This window comes from Varroa destructor, unplaced genomic scaffold (assembly GCF_002443255.2).
Source record: "Varroa destructor unplaced genomic scaffold, Vdes_3.0 BEIS01000004.1, whole genome shotgun sequence".
NCBI lineage: Eukaryota > Metazoa > Arthropoda > Arachnida > Mesostigmata > Varroidae > Varroa > Varroa destructor.
In genome coordinates, this window is record NW_019211457.1 from 1,432,043 (window position 1) to 1,437,650 (window position 5,608).

The following is a 5,608-nucleotide window of genomic DNA, read 5'->3' on the forward strand; positions in this document are numbered from 1 at the left end:
AGCAATTCTTATGGAGATTTAAAAGTCTGCAGAGACACGGCTTACAGCCTATCCACTGTTCGCGCTGGCTATGAAACTCGGTCGGATCGGGCAGGTGCCACTTAGCACTGAGCCCGTGGAGTGGGCTGCGTTTCGGCGAAAAAAGCTTCACGTGAAAATTTATAGCCTGCTTCTATTCGCCTGGTTGTCACCTTACCTGGCTAACGGACGGCTAGCGCTGACAAGCCGCTAGAAGCCTATATGGTAATAATAACAAAGGAAACAACATATTTCATTAATACTCGTATGTTCTCTTCCTAAAGAATATAGCCTTTTGACTATGTTAGACATTGTAAATTTGGTTACTATCGAGCGATCAATAATAACATGTGGTGGCACAGCAGCCCTCGCGCAGCTAAAACAAATAAGGAATAATTTCGAAAAATATTAAAAACACAAATAATAAACATTTTTCTATTGTGCCTATTTGAATGTTTCGCTTATATAATACTATATTTTGTTATATACTACGGTATAATATTATATAATGCAGTGTTTAGTATTAGACAGAGATACAACATGTGTAGATTCAATGTAGAAGTACCGTTTGTTCAAAAACGCGCGCTTCTGCCGTAACTATTTTTATCACAAAACAATAATGAAATTATCGAATGGATAAATGTAGCCAGAAAAAAGACCAACGCGTTTGCTCAAAACAGCCACCATTTCCTGTGCTCCATGTTAGATTTAAAAAATGATTTAAAATTCGAATCGAAGTTCAAGTAAAGTTTATAGAGGTCACGTAGAGGATGGTGGATGCGACTTGTTCCTTTACGGAAAAGGTCCGGTATCGCACGAGGTTAAGCTTGTCGATATGTTAGCTGTCAAGCAACTAATGGAGATCAGAGTTCTCGTCTCTCGATAGCCAGAAAAACTATACATTTTCCACCAAAGATGTTCTGCTGAAGAACTATCATGAGTATTGCATTGCTATGTTATATTATTAGGTCATGCATGGTAACAGTGCTGACATTGTACTATCAATGTAGTAGTATATCAATACGAGTCATTACTGTGAGAATGTATGCTTAGTCCAGTTATATACAAGTGTACGTATATACATAGTCTTGTCTCTAAACCCGGTTTTCAGGAAACACCGTCTTTGACGAATAAAAGTTTACTCGTACTCCAGAGGCCAAGCTCTCTAATGCCATTTCATCGTCAAATCCGCTTAACCCTTCGAATACTTTGTGATACAACTCAAAGGAAAATTGAGGTCGTGTCTGGGTTTGAGTAGCTTACGCTTATAGCCTGAGCAGGAAACACTACACGTAGAAGTCCTACTGTTGTTTTTTTGGCGACTCTTCTCGAAGCGAGTAACCTTGGGGGCGAACGCTGTCACGAACCCTATTCCAAGCGTGGGTAGGTAAAAGTGAGGATAAAAACCAAAATAACTCCTTATGTAGTTTAGGAAAGAGTGTAATTGAAAGATACTCATTTTTCATGGGAAAATCTGATTTGACCAAATTCAGCTCGCTGATATTTTAAGATAAGCCTCATTTAAAACAAAGATCAGGAATCGAAATATCATTTAAATCTAGAGCTTTAATACGTTTCGAATCACAGTCTTTTAGTTAGTTAGACTCGAACACACAACGCGAAGCCTGCCGAGTATCCAATTTGTTGTACCACAAGCCATAATCTCCACCATTTTGTGAATCTCTGTGTATAACGTCAGAGGAAGAAAAAACCATTGGACGCTTAGTAAGATACCGCTCAGAAGGTTAGGTTAGCTTAGGTTACAGATAAAATTCTTATAACCTGCTCGAATCTGACTATTTCGGGTGTTAATCAGTAGAAACCATGATAATAATTGTATGTTAATTTTATATCCCGAATAATGCATTTAGTTTTTGTGACGCATCTCTTCCATATCGACCTAGAACAAATCAATGCTCCCAATAGCTCCGGTCGTCCTCCTTAGTAGCTTAGTTTACCGGTGTTAACGCCTAGGGTGAAAACACCAAAACTGCTTTCTAGTCCGGAGTAGGTGAATTCGAACTCAGTTCAAAGGCTTGTGGCAAAGCATAGAAAAATGATCAAGTAAGATTGAAACGAAGATTAATAGCAAGGTAAATTTTTAAGAAATTAAACTGTTACTTATGTACAAATAGGTGTGATTCGGGGGGAGCATCGGGGAAAGATGGCTGCATCATCTGTCATAGTAATTGCTAATGCAGCCCTGGTGTAGTCGTAACCTGTTTGCTTAGTGATCTTGAGCATATCCATGGAGATGGTCGAGGTTCCAAGCCAAATGTAGATCTCATGCTAGAAAGGGCCTAAAGCATTTCGAAGCACTGCTAGATAATGGCAATACCGGGTGCAGAAATTTCGTACATCTATTGTGCTCCATATGTCCATAATGGAAAAGGTATCCAATTTGTCCCGCTTCATTTCTATGTTAACAAAACACGTTCAATTTCAAATAATTGCCATTAAGTCCATGTCGGTCCTATGATATATTTTGAATCATTTTTTTTTATTAAACGGCCCATGTGTACTTTGTGGTTACTTGGATATGAAAATTATACAAGTTTGATATTGAATGTGGTCGAGCCAAAATAACGTTACTCACCTCAATCGGTTTTAGCCGACGACTAGCACTTACGGGCAATTTTTTGTCCAAAAGGCACAGTTGCAATTGCCTCGTTAAATACTGAGAGGCTCACATTGCCTCTTAAAGTATTAAGCATAGTTGATATCATTAAGGAACATTATAAAGGTCGAGGTTCTGTGTGTTGCGTCGAGTCTAGTTCGTTATCGGAATTACCCAGACAGATCGCTCAATCAATTTGGAGCGGGCTGTGCATAGCCGTCCACTAAGGCAAGAACTAGGCACCAAGCTGTCAGTCCTTTTCGTGTCACGACCAGACAAATTGTCGCGTGTTGACCCCAATTACACCGCAGATCCCATTCCCGGTAGCGGCCTTTTGTCAGTTCCTTTACTTTGCAATTATACCGTATCTCGATATTGATAGACACGTTCATTCGTTCACATCGGTCTAGTTAATAATAACTTTAACTTGGGACCTGTAGGCGCATCCCAGTCCTCTATTATTCTTGCCGCTCTATTGTACACTAAAGGATCATGCATAATGGCTGTGGGCTTAAAATCAAAGGCCGCGTGCTCGGGTGAACTTATCGAACGGCTATGATTAATGACATGTGAAGGGGTACCGCTAACGTAGTTGGTGCGATGCTAATTTTATGCCAATCCAAAATACGAAACGTTATAGTTAGCGGAAAGTTCTCTACATTATTCTCTCTATCTTCGCTAGATAAATCTCATCGCAAACATTACGAAACTCAAAAGGTACATATTGAGCCTGATTTTATCTGCGTCGTATTTTCAAGCAGAAGTTTCAACGATTTGAAAACGAGCCACTCCTCAATTATGCGCATTGAAACATATACTAGGATGCGCATTTCTAGCCGATTCGCTAAAGGATTTTTTAAGACATGTCTACTATAAATTTACTTACAAATATGAAACATTTCTGCCTAGTTTTCGTCCTCTTGCATGAATTTTTTTTAAGTTAATTTTTAAGTGATTCATTAACGCTAATCTTTACAATATTTACTAATCTTTATAGATTGAAAGGACGAAAACTTGACAAAGTAGGATCGATGCTGGGCTTTAGCCGCATGTTCACATACGTCTATATAATAACCCCGCATCGATCCCGCTTCGTGAAGTTTTCGTCCTTTCAGCCTATAGAGATTAGTGGTGTGTGACGAAAGATCAGTGCTATTCGTATGCTAATTACAGAACTCCTACTGATAAAGCCCAACAATGAAGTGAGTACATCTAAGGGAATCATTGTCTGCTTTCGGCTGCTCTCTTCTCGTCCAGTAAAAAGTAACAGGATAAGATATTCACCTAGAAACTAAAAAATATCTCTGATTATCTTGTGCAAAGCTTTGTTAGAGACGCCTATCAGTGAATGGAAATATGCGCAGTTTCTCCATTTTCAAAAGCGGAAATTTTGGCGCTTGACCAAACCAGGAGCGAGGCAGACGCTCTAGACCATGGAGATGGATATGCGTACAGATACGTGCTAAGGTATCAAAGCACATATAACAATGTATAAGTTCTTATTAGCTTTCAGCCCATTTTCTTAATTATCCTCTAGATTATCTTAATTATCCGTGTAGATTACAAAATGCTATATGAGTATACATGTACATGTATCTCCGCAAGCGTGTGATTACGCTATGTGACGATTTTTTTCGATTAATTTAAATGCTGTTAGCAGGAAAGGCCCGAGCGCGACGCTGGCTTAAAGTTAGTAAAATTACCGACAGTCACACTATGTAACTGCTATACTATCGGTAGAACTCCATCAGACGCGCGAAAAATATTGTAGTTAGATTGTTTCGAAGTGAAAACTTTATTCTTGTATGTATGTCAATGGCATTTAACACGATAATCCGCTAGGGCTTTGCCCCACCTAATAGCATATGTATTGACTGTTATTAGGTAATCATGCGTCATGTGCTCCCGAAAAAAGTTCAGAACTTGAATGGATCTGATTTGGCCAATAGAAGTTGGGGAAAAGAACAAAGATTTGTGCGGGATATCGAAATAAATAGCATCATGCAAAGAGATCTTTTTCATTTGCATTCATAATAATTATGTACGATATTTTTAGCTGCTAAGTAGTGAATATATTTATTAAGAAATAAATGCGTTTTTATGCAACGTTGCCAATAATGACAAGCATGTCAATATATACTTTATAATTACAATAAAACTGAAGTACTATGGGAGATAACTGGAGTGTCCATTTTATACAACAAAAAGTACAATTTCAAAGCGGATAAGCTGCTTTGACAACCTCTCGGAACTTTATTTTCGGTCACAATTCTGTAGACGTTACTCGACAAGTAGAGGTCCACTAGCTAAAGCGTCGTCGGTGAAAATGAAGATTCTAAAAGGAAGGACTGTGATACTTGCCAGTAATAGTTAGTTTGCATTTATCAGTGGTCACTTTATTAAGGCTGAGTGACATCTCAATGCTACAATACCTTCGGATCGAATTCTGCACAAGGCATATTTTTCCACGCTTAGTTAGCATATAGCACAACGCTAGGACCATTATGGACCTGAAATTGGAAACGTTTATGGTGACGCTCAAATCGCTTTTTATATCTACGGTATATGGAAAACCCATTGGGGCTACTGGGTCTATTTCATTATTATTTCTGATACCGCGTGGGGTCCTCAATAAGCAAAGTACAATAATTATCATTGTAACCTTGACTTATCAGTGGGCTTGCGATTTGCGGACCACTTGGAATAGTTACCCACGCTTCGGTAAGCACGCTTTGCAATAATCCAGATAGATAATGGTATGAAAGAACCGGACTCGTTGAATAAATGTAACTCGAAAGGACAGTAGCGTTCCACATCGTTTAAACCCTGTCTGCAGACTAATGTCAATGCGAAACATAAAAATCCTCTTGACCGTTAAAAGATGTCGCTTTTTTATTTTTATTAATATTTACCGTGCTCTACAGAAACTGCACTACGAGCCTGTAGAAGCCTACAATAGAGCCTTGCTTTCAA

At 38.7% G+C, this 5,608-nt stretch overlaps 1 long non-coding RNA gene across 1 annotated transcript; it reads left to right on the top strand.

The window, feature by feature from the left end:
- The first annotated feature begins 678 nt into the window (after nucleotides 1-678).
- LOC111249647 (uncharacterized) lies at nucleotides 679-4,616 on the top strand. The gene is made up of 4 exons (XR_015327112.1): nucleotides 679-821; nucleotides 1,130-1,401; nucleotides 3,809-4,102; nucleotides 4,520-4,616. It is a non-coding gene; the product is annotated as an uncharacterized LOC111249647 (long non-coding RNA).
- The last annotated feature ends 992 nt before the right edge of the window (nucleotides 4,617-5,608 follow it).